Below are 12,228 nucleotides of genomic sequence, written 5' to 3'. Positions count from 1 at the left end.
ACCACGGAGAAATATTTGGACAGTGCTGGTTCTTCGGCTGAGAAACAGAGATGAGCACCACCCCCTAGAGCCGGGAATCCTGTGAATCAGTTTTTACCATCTTTGTTACTGGATGGTTTTGCACTTCTGCAAACAGAGCCTGTATGGAATTTGGATGTCCTTCTGGACTCACAATTCCTGCTGAAAAGGGGCAGTCAGGACTAGAACAACCTTTGAACAATTTTGTTGCTAATTGTACCTTTCCTAAATCAGAGGGAGCTATTCATGGCCACTCATCTCACTTCCTGGTTAAACTACTGCAATGCACTCTACATGGGGCTGCCCTTGATGAATATCTAGAAATTTCAATGGGTACACAATGCAGCGGCACAATGCAGTGTTTCTGGTACAACACAATATCACCCTTCTGCTTCTGGAGCTGCATTAGTTACCTATTTGTTGTTGGGTCTAATTCAAAGTACTAATATTCATCTTTAAAACCCTTCATGGAATGGGATCAAGTTATTTGAGGGGCTGCTACTTCCTGATTTCATCTGCCTGTCCTATTAGAACCAGCAGAAAGGGCATGATACAGATTCTGTTATCTAGGGAGCTACATTTGGTGAGCCCAAGGCAGTGGGAATTTTCTGCGGTGGCACCTGCATTATGGAATCTTCTATCCCATGAGATGAAGTTGGCCTTTTTACTGTTGAGCATCTGGAGGTCTCCCAAGACCTGGACATGCCTGGGAACCCCAGGAAATGAGTGAGCTAGTGAAATGGCCCTTATGTTTTCAGTTATCATTCTTTCTCTTTCATAGAGGTTTTTACTCCTAATTATGTTGTAGGAAGTGGTTACAGGTATTCCTCAACTCACAACCACATGAGTCCAACATTTCTGTTGCTAAACAAAGCAATTAAGTGGGTCTTGCCCCATTTCATGATCTTTTCCCCCCAAAATTGTTAAGCAAATCTCTGCAGTTGTTAAGTGAATCATGTAGTTGTGGATCTGGCTTCCTCCTTTGACTTTGCTCATGGCTAGCTGGCTGAGAAGTTTACAAATGGTGACCACATTTCCTCGGGACAGAGCAAGCCATCATAAATACATGCTGGTTGCCAAGTTTCTGAATTTTGATCACATGACCATGGGGATGCTGCAACAGTTGTAAGTGTGAGGACCAGTTGTAAGTCATTTTTTCAGTGTCATTGTAACTTGAAGTAGATTTTAAACACTTTAATACAAAATAACAGTCCATAATTATCAATATTCCAAAAGGTAACACTTTAACACAAAGCTCAAAGGTGTCCAAATGAGGAGGTTAAAAAAAGTCAAGAAGATAACAATGATTGCATAGGTAAAGTTCTTTGTGAGTATTGCACATGAATGACACAAGCATTTGTAACTGCTTCCTTAGGATGGATAAGGACACATCCTAACTTCAAGAAGGTAGAATATTTCAGAATGTGGGGTTCATCACAAACAGTGTGGAATAAACTGGACTCAAGCCATATAAGATTTTAATAGAGAATAATAAGCATGTTGAATCATATCCGGAAACAAATTGATACGCAATTTAATAAAGATGTAAAATGAAATGACTCACTGGTTAACAGACTGGCAACTACATTTTGTACTAAGCGTAACTTTGATGGATCATCAAGGCTAGCCCCATGGGAAGCAAGCTGCAGGGTCCAATTGCCAGATAACAACCACATCGGTAAATGTGGGAGGTCATTACTAGTATTTCATAGTCAAGAAAACAAAGCAGAGATGAAGGATTCTGAGATTAGAAGAATACAATACAATACAATAGTAGAGTTGGAAAGGACCTTGGAGGTCTTCTAGTCCAACCCCCTGCCTAGGCAGGAAACCCTATACCGTTTCAGACAAATGGCTATCCAACATCTTCTTAAAGACTTCCAGTGTTGGGGCACCCACAACTTCTGGAGGCAAGCTGTTGCACTGATTAATTGTTCTCACTGTCAGGAAGTTTCTCCTCAGTTCTAAGTTGCTTCTCTCCTTGATTAGTTTTCACCCATTGCTTCTTGTTCTGCCCTCAGGTGCCTTGGAGAATAGCTTGACTCCCTGTTCTTTGTGGCAACCCCTGAGATATTGGAACACTGCTATCATGTCTCCCCTAGTCCTTCTTTCTATTAAACTAGACATATCCAGTTCCTGCAACCGTTCTTTATATGTTTTAGTCTCCAGTCCCCTAATCATCTTTGTTGCTCTTCTCTGTACTCTTTCTAGAGTCTCCACATCTACATCATGGCGACCAGAACTGAATGCAGTATTCCAAGTGTGGCCTTACCAAGGCATTATAAAGTGGTATTAACACTTCACGTGATCTTGATTCTATCCCTCTGTTGATGCAGCCTAGGTCTGTGTTGGCTTTTTTGGCAGCTGCTGCACACTGCTGGCTCATATTTAAATGGTTGTCCACTAGGAACGGTGTCCACTAGAAATGGTTGTCCACTAGAAATGGTTAAATGGTTGTCCACTAGAAATGGTTAAATGGTTGTCCACTAGAAAGAAGAAGGAACAAAGATAAAATCCTGACTCTATATTTTACCACATTTTATGGTCAGTACATTATGGATGCTTGGATACTGCAACAAAAGTCAACCATCCAACCGTATCACTCCAACATTTTAGGAAATCCAGTGTAATCTTTCTTATAGCAGATACACCGAAATCATATAAGCAATAGCTCTTTCCCTGTGTTGTTCCCCAGCAACTGCTATTAAGTTACCAGATGAAGGATCTAAGTACTAATATTAGAATAGCAGCATAATGAAATGGAATAAAAGGAAGGGAAGCAGAATCATCTGAAAAAGTAGAGAAGTGTAGAGAGATAATAAGATAAACAACAAATCCTGGAGGAAAGGAGGGGATGGATACTACCCAGCTCTTTTTTTCTGACCACTTCTTTGTATTTCTTTCTTCTGAAATAGAAGCAAGATAAAATTGTGCTTGTTTGATATTGAACTCACCTATATAGTTATATCTCCTCCTCCTCCTCCTCCTCCTCCTCCTCCTCCTCCTCCTCCTCCTCCTCCTCCTCCTCCTCCTCCTCCTCCTCCTCCTCCAAATGAACATGCCAGGATTGTTTTGAGGTGTGTTTACTGTGTACTCAAATAGTTTTTGAAAATGACTGAAAACTGTCAGCATCTCTTTGTCTATTTGGAAGCCTCTATTTCTCAACATAGTAAAAACTGGGATAACTCATTTTAAGCAAATAATGTCCTCTTTATAAAAAATATTCATGGATCAAAGAAATATAGTGTTGCAGTTTTAGACCGAGACACTAATCTGTGTGGAAAGTGATTCTTTTCAGCTTATGTTGGATAAGAAATCTTTTATGATTTACAACTCCCAGGAGCTTAAAATGGTCCTGTAAGGGATATCTCTTCTGAGCTTTCTCTCATCACTTCCAATACAGAACTGCCAAACCTCTGGCCAAATTATTATTCCTGCATGTTGTGTATTTTTCATGGGTTGAGAAACCTCCTTCCCAACCTGAAATCTTTCCTGTTTATCCCCCTGGAAACAAATCTCAGTTTTCTGCCTGGGTTTATGACAAAAACATAATATAATTGTCCCCGGAAAGGCAATATTTCAAAAATTAGAGGGATGAAGTAATTCTTTTCCTCCACCTCCTCCTCCTCCTCCCCTCAAAAAAAATATATTAATCAGCTCTCTTACAGAATAAGATTAGTAACTGATATTATGTATGCTCAGAGGGAAAACTGTGGGGGATTGAAACTTGGCAGTGCCAATATAGTAATGTTTAAGTGCCAACTCAATTACAGTTAGGATTCATCTGCCAGTCTTTGCAACACTTTATATTTAATTATTCCAAAGTGCAGTAGGAGTGAGAGGAGTTCTTTGGATTTGCATTCAGTGTGCAGGTTCATGTTTCCTCCGTTTTTTTGCTTTCTTTCAGTAGTCTTATTGTGTCCATTTTGAAATGAAATGCAGAAGATTGGACACAGAGTATTTACAGTCAGGAGTTTCTCTTAATTATTCTCTACAAGCCAGTATAAAGTTGTGGCATATCACAAGCATTTTAGTCACTCAGCTTTTTTACATGGCTATTCAATATTTTTTAAAAAAACTTAGCTTAAAATTATTGACTTAAATGGGAATTAAGAACCTGTTGGTCTAGTGAGCACAGACATGGATTTTAAGAGTATTTGGCAGATAATCTCATAAAATAGCTATGATAGGGAGGGTAGCTTTCCCATTCACAAATATATACATACATACATACATACATACATACATACATACATACATACATACATACATACATACATATATATATATATATATATATATATATATATATATATATATGGGAGTGATGAGTTATAAAGTGCCAGTTTACCAAAAGGCAAAGTCCTTTCTTCTCTTGTTTATTTTTATCTGTTCTATTCTTTCTTTGATATCAAGTCACTTTGCACATCCATTCCTCTATGTTTATTTCCTACGAAAGTCTTTGATGTCCATCTGAGACAGAAAATTTAAAAACATGGTGTCATTTGGCTTTTTTAGAACATCACATTTAAACTGATTTACTTACTTAAGTTAATCTAATTTTCAACATGTCCAATGTGGCAGGAAGACTGTTAGGTATTGAGGGATGGTATCTTGCTGGAGTCTCTCTATGAGTCATTCTTGATTCCTGCTGGCTATAAGAACAAGTTTATGCAGCTTTATTGTCAGCATTTTTTTAAAAGAAATGTCTTGCCATTGTCTTTTTTCTATGGTTGGGAAAGAGTGACTGCTTCAAAATTACCCGTTTAACTTTGTGCTTAAAGCTGAACTAGAATTTATGGCTTCCTAAGTGATATTAACCACTATCACATACTTTCTTGATAGACCCTTTGCCTTAATGGCAATGAGTCAGGTCTAATTTAGTATGGTGATTAAGTGCTATCAAATTGTTGTCCACTCTTAGTGATCACTTAGACAGATAGTGGCCTTGATGATCTGCCTCTAACCTGGTCCTTCAGCTCTTTCAATGGTGCCCCCATCAGCACTGTAACTGAATCTATCCACCTTGCTGCTCTCAACACCTTTTTATCTTTCCTTCCACCTTTCCCAGCATTACAGTATTCTCCAGAGAGCTAAGTCATCACATGATGTTTACAGCATGTAAAAAAAAAACCCATAGTACATAGATTCAAATACCCTACATGAAATACCCTATGAGGTTTTTAGGTAAATCACATCTTACTCAGTGAAATCTAGGAATAACTACTGATTCCTGTTATGGGAATTGGCCAATAAATTGGCCATATAAGGTAAGGATTGAAAAATAGGCCAGATTTTCTCACTACCATGTTGAAATATTAAACCTTAAGTTCTTTTCATCATATTTATAAAGGACTATGAGAATTTCCATCATTTTTTAGAAATAAGAATTCTTGCCTATCCCTAAATAAGCCCCAATGCTCACTTTCAAATATAGAAATAGAAAAGGAAATAGTAGTACCTTATTCTATAGAGAGGTAGTTCATGTATGTAAAATACATCACACACTTTAAATGTGTGATAGGAGTAACTGGAATTATAATGTTGGTTAAACAGGTATCATAATGTTGAGGTCAACAGCACAGAAGCAGCTTAAATTCTTTGATATAGCACTTTCTCCCTTCTGAACATAATGTTTCCCATTTGTTCATGAGGAAGTAAGAAAGCTAGTGATATTGTGAAGTTTAAATTACTCATGGTCTTCCTGATGTATAATGAATCAAACATCATTTTCTTCTCAAGAAATTCTTCTCTGGTTATATTACATACATTTCAATCAAGCTATTCTCTTTCAGGATGAACAGTATTATGCAGAACTCAGAAAAGGAATAAAAAATATTAGCAGCCTAAAAGCATGAAAGGCATCATGCAAGAAGATAAAAACAGCTAAAACTGGTTCACACAAATACAATTCATTATATTCCTCCATATTTTTCTATCCTTGCAATCCATCTTTGTTTCTATCACATAGACAAATCACTTTATATATTGACTTTTGTTCTGTGACTCAGTAAAGAAGTCAGCATTGGTAGTAGTGGGGATGTTAGTATTTTGTATTTTTATGTATAGTTTGCCTCTGTATTAAATAACATTTTCCACATCACCATGGGCACTGATGACAAATTTCATAAAAAAATATTATTTAAACATTCTCAAATACTACTTTTTATAGGCTCCAAGAAATTGAAGGCCAGCCAGCTTATAGAGAAGAGGAGTTTCATTTTGAGTTTATATGACCAAACATGGCCAAACTCCTTAAGGTAGTTTTGCTCAAACACAAAGCTGCAATCAAAGGATTTGTGTGATGGTTATATCGAACTACGCCCTTAACAGTAAACAGAGTTGGAGCGTCTGGATTAGAGCACACTGTGTTCGAAGAGCTGCCCCATTTAAGTCCATTTAAATACAAAAACATGAAAGAAGAGGAAGACAGTGTTTTCCAGTGGTTAAAGAGCTGGGTCTGGTCCAGGGAAAGCCAGCTTCAAATCACCATTCTGCACTCACATAATAAAGAAATAAGAGTGTAGTGTTTTATAGCAAATTCATTTGCTAAGGAAAGGTCAGAGGAAATACAGCTTCTACCAGTTTCTTTTAATTTAATGTAAAATATTTTAGTGTCACAATCCTGGAGGTTTAACAGTATATTACATGTTAACCTATTACAGCTTATAGAAAAGTAATAACTTTAAAAAGTAGAGGCTAATGGGATCAATTGCAAATTAGAGCTTTGCAGATTTTCAGGTGGATGTTTTGCTTTGAGAAGACAGTTCCTTCAAAGCTGTTTCACAAAGTGTGAATCCCTTGCTTCTATGAACTCACTGTGCTGTTCTCTGCAGATACATGACACCAGTTGAAGCAGCTGGATGAGGCATCTGGATAGATATTGCATTGGATTGGACGCCCTTCTACTTCTTCCAAGTTTTAGAAAAAAAGCTTTTCTGATAAGGTGATTCCAAGACATCACTAAGGCAAGTCCTGTTGCTTCGGTGTGAAGTACAAATCAAAGCTGCATCACCCAGGGCTATTATGAGTCCATAAATGAACATGTGTTTCAACTCCACTGCCCTTCTGTTGTTGTTTTTTCTGATTGCATAAATCTGGGGGTTCCTAATTAATATTGCAACTACTGTATGAAATTGGATGATACTTAAGCTTTTCCTTTCAAAGAAACTTTGAAAAACAGAGGGGAAAATAAAGAACATCAATGGAATGTCTTCACTTAAATTGTCAGGAAAATGTGGAAAAATTGCAAAATAAATGGCAGAGGATATACAGTTTAAGGACCTCTCCTATCTGTACTACCATGGATATTATGTTTGATCTGCATTGTCCTTTTAGTATGTTTATATCACAATTTTTGTATTTTTTGTTATTTTTTGTGTTTGAATACTATGTATTTTAGTCAGGGGTAGGCTACTAAGGGTTTACCGGGTTCGGGGGAACCCCTAGCTAACTTTATAGCCGGTTCAGAGAACTTCCAATTCCCACCCCTGGCTAGCTCTTCCCTCCTATCCCACCCCTCTCACCCCACCAAGCCCCTCCCAGAAGTCTCACGCAGACCATTTTTGATGCAAGGTATGTGCAGGGCTCACACGGAAGCTTGGAGAGGGGTAAAATGGCCTCACAGAAGTTCTGGAAAGCTGGAAACAGGCCTCTGAAGGGCCTCCAGAGCCTGGGGGAGGCAGTTTTCATCCTCCAAAGGCTCGAGGAAAGCCTCCGAAGCCTAGGGAAGGTGAAAACACCCCTCTCGCCATGGTGCAGGAAGCCAACTAGGCTATGCCCATCATGGCCACGCTGTCCCAGCAACTAGACAGATTGCTGAAATTTTTGAAGTTCACCCCTGATTTTAGTTCTTCAGTCTCTAAAGATAGCCCTGTAGCTAAATTTGTTAGAAAAAAATAGCCATTCTTCCAGGTTGCTGAAATGTGCCTTCTCCTCTCTATCCCTTTTCTTTCTAACTTGCTCATGTTATTTTCTTGCAGAGAAGAAAGTGGGTGAGCTTCACTGAAAAGGCTGAGGAAAGTAAATAGCAAATTGATTACAAATACCATGATTAAATAAGGTTGTTAAAAATATAATGAGCGTGTTAAAGATGCCAAAAGTGGAAAAAACAAACAAAGTAGTTTACATTGTATCTAAGAAGTGAGGAAAATGTGTATAATAAAACTTTAGAGAAAAGTTTTAGAGAAAACAGATTTTGGAAAATACATTAGCATCTTCTTCCATTCCTCCTTTTTTAGATTTTTTTTTTTTGCCTTCCTGTCAAATTTCCAAGAGAGCTTTTTTTAATTGGTTCTCATGTAAAAGTTAACTCAACAATTAGGAAAATTACTGTGGTAAACAAGAGGAATATTTTGCTGGTTGCTGAGTAGAATTTTCTGCCAGAAACTCTAAGAAGCCTCAGGTTGTTGTGCACATATTGAAGAGCAATAAAGCCTGAATACAGACTAGCAAACCAACCAGTATTTTGTTTTTTCTCCATTTCTCCAGGGAACTGTTTTCATTCTTAACTGCCAATTAAAAATCTGCTCTTATTGTTGGGTGCATTAAAAGGATAACTTAAAAGAGAGAGTTTTTTTCTAGATTACTTTTAGGTATGTCTTGAGTATTCTTTTAAAGCACCCAACTCTGTTTTGTTCCTTAACATAATGATTTCAGAAGAGAAATCCTTCCTCACTTGCTGGTGCAGAAAAACAAGTATGCTCCTTTATTGCTGTCTAGGTAGAAACTATGCATAGAGGGAAAACAGAACACTGAACAAAGAAAAATCCAAGATATCTAATAAGTTGTGACCATTTTAGGTGACGTTAACGCTACCTTTTCCAAAACTCATATTCTTGCTTTTCCTTTTTCTTTAGGCTCTCTTAGATTAGGAATGGCAAATATATTTTCGGCCCTACTTTGCAATGTTTCTGAGCTACCCCATTGCATTTTTCCTTCCTGGAGAATGTTCCAAAGGTGCTTTTTCAAAGGCAACTGGACTTTCTTGTTTTTTCTTCAGCTCTGTGCTGAAGAAGCTTCTTGGATGAGAAATGAAAAATATTCAAAGAAAAACAAGAAAGTCCAGTTGCCTTTGAAAAAGCACCTTTGGAACAACTGTGACAATGACTGAGAATCTCTATAGACACTTTCTTGAAGCAAATGCAAAGACCCCCTTCCCAAACTATGTGCAATAGCATGTAAACATATGTTTAAGGGCACATTGAACATTGGAAAGTGAAAGGTTGGTAGGTTTGTCCCTTGGACTATCGGTGTCCTTTTATCCTTTAGATGGAAGAAAGAAGAAAACCTTTTGTTTTTTTTTCTCCTGCATCTTTGATTGGGAGTAGGAAATGGGAAAAGAAGATGATGGCAGCAAGTACCCATTAAAGTGAATCTCTATTGCATCTCTCAAGGCTAGTCCTGATTATCCATTGCATCAGGGTGCTGTTATTGTTACATCAGCCACAGTGGTGCAGTGGCTAGAGTGCAGTACTGCAGGCAACTTCTGCTGACTGCTGGCTGACTGGAATTTGGCAGTTCAAATCTTACCAGGCTCAAGGTTGACTCAGCCTTCCATCCTTCTGAGGTGGGTAAAATGAAGACTCAGGTTGTTGGGGGCAATATACTGACTCTGTAAACCACTTAGAGAGAGGACTGTAAAGCACTGTTAAGCGGTATATAAGTTCTAAGTACTATTGCTATCATAAATTAGAAACCTGTTTTACACACATTCAGACTCTTTAACATGCATGAGTTAAATAAATATTGTAGGTGAGGTGATACACCTTGGCTATAGGCTGCTTAAGGAAAGTTAATTCCTTGTGAACAAAGTATGACATTTGTCTAAACTCCAGTGGAGCCTCCAAATCTCCAATAGGTGCCAACTTTCTCTGATCTATAGCAAGTGGGCTTCTTGGAGGTTGGAAAAGTGAACATTGGTGGGTACTGATAACTGTTAAATTACATGGATAAATTGTTGGGAAGAATTAAATAATACAACCAATATATAACTAATTCAAAAGAAGAGTTTAAACAAATATCTACGTGTTTTTTATATAATCATATTTCATTGTTGTTATATAACTTTTCCACCGAGAGATCCATAGAAAATATTAACACTGAAAATGATTCAATCTGAACTCAAAGCTGGTTGACTTTTTTGGAAACTATATCTTTTTGAGCCTGAAGGAAGACAAAAACCTATCTTGCTTTAATCCTGAAACTGCCGTGTTGATTTATACATCAAGATTTCAGTTCCACTTTTACAGAAGAAACATGGAAACTAACATGCTGAAGAAAAATACCATAGCAACTAGGAAATGAAATTCTTGAGATTATATCCTTCTGTAGGGACTAAACCTGTATTATGAAAGTTTTAAAAAAATGTGGTGGTCTTTGTAGATGTACAGAAGCCTGTCCATAGGGTTCATGTATGCCTAGTTTTGGTGAGAATCTATCCCTAACAAATCTATTCTTACAAAGATTTGTAAGCATATCGGCAGAAGTCAGTTACATACAATCCTATGTCATAAACTTCAGAAAAGAAGTAATTGGGCAAGGCTGTTACGTAAATTCTGTTAAATTTAATTTCTGCAGTTCTTGGCATTTGACATGTGGAGCTCTTTAGAATTTATTGTGTGGGTAATAACACTATGCATATTGTTTGTCTTTGCCTTCTATTCATGTTGTTACTTTATAGTCTACAATAAGTCTATAATGTATCTATATACACCTTGGCAAATGGTGCATCACAGGATAACAGTTTTTGAATGACAGTATCTCAGATAGGCTAACATCCAGAACACATCCAAAATCTTGGTCCCATGAATCCTGAGGGAAGGAAATTTGGGGATGTTTTATCCATTTCAGTGCTACTAGCTGCTGCTGATGTATTGCTGGATTGCTATTATAGTAATGTGATTTTCATATTCATGTCCATGACGGTTTCCCAGCAAGGTTTCCAATCCCTTATTCCCCACCCCAACCTAGCAGGTTCTTGATATGCGATATGTATAAAGTAGAGGTAAAAATAAGGATGTTTTTAAGTGTGGAGATTATATTAGCATAAATTCAATGTATCGATATTTCAGTTCTTTTCCCAAATCCTTACTTTCTTTGGCTTACTATGTGTTATTTCCTTTCTGTGTCTGAAAAACATTGCTTAACTTGGAAAAAGTTAAGCAATGTTTTTAAGTATTACCAAGTTTTGTTTGATTGCTGTCACTGCTACCCATTCAAGAGTGATTATGTAATTGGCTAGCAACCCATAGTTTGATTCTGATATGATCTATTATCATAATTTTGGAAGGTTTGTTCTTGCTCTGGATCTTAGCACCCACATGTTCAGGTCAATTCTAGATCATTCTGAAAACTCCCAAAAATCCTTTCCATTTCTACTTTAAGAAAGCATTTAGCCCCTCTTCCTTTTTCCAATCTCTGTAGTAGAATTACAAAACAGAATAAATAGCCATCTCTCCACCATTTTCCATGATCTCATCACTTAAAGGCAGTAGTTTGGGCACGTGATAGTAGTCTGCAACCCAAGGTCATCCTGGTTTGATTCAGAGTGATTCAGTGAATTAAGAAATCAGTATATATTTCCCTTCCTTTCCTTTTTATTAAGGCATTTTACTTGAACAAACGTCACAAGATTTTTAAATTTCTTCCCCTTACTGAACTCCCAAACTGCACGTTGAAGAGTGAGATTCAAGGACAAAGTGACACATCAATCTGGTCTCACATGTATTAAAAATATGCCACTGAGTGTGTATTTGGGTATTAGCCCAAGTTTGACATGGCCTATTATATACTCAAAGTCTACCTTGATTTTCCTTGAAAATAACATTAGAGGTCATTTTCTAGTTTTTACAAAGGTTGCATTTATGTTTATCTGAAAAAAAATATGCTGATTTCCCCCCACCCCTTAGAGCATGTTTAATTGTTAAATTGCTGAGAATAGAGTTGTAACACATCACTTTGGTTCTCAACTTCCCCTTAGAGACTTTATTTGCTTGTGGTGTAGCATAAAAAGCCCCTCAATTTTCAGAAGCAAATGAAAAGCATTATAACATTAGTGGGCTGTTAAAACAAATAGCCATGAAACTCTCAGAATTGCAAACATAATACAATGCACATTTTCCTGGTATCAAGATATACAATTAATTACATCAAGCTACACTGGTCCCCGTTTAGTAATAAAAGGCTGAAATCACAGTTCCTGTAGGGTTT

The sequence above is a fragment of the Natrix helvetica genome (assembly GCF_964273705.1).
Source record: "Natrix helvetica genome assembly, chromosome: 1".
NCBI classification, from domain to species: domain Eukaryota; kingdom Metazoa; phylum Chordata; class Lepidosauria; order Squamata; family Natricidae; genus Natrix; species Natrix helvetica.
The sequence above is the reverse complement of the archived record's forward strand: the minus strand, read 5'-3'. Positions refer to the sequence as shown.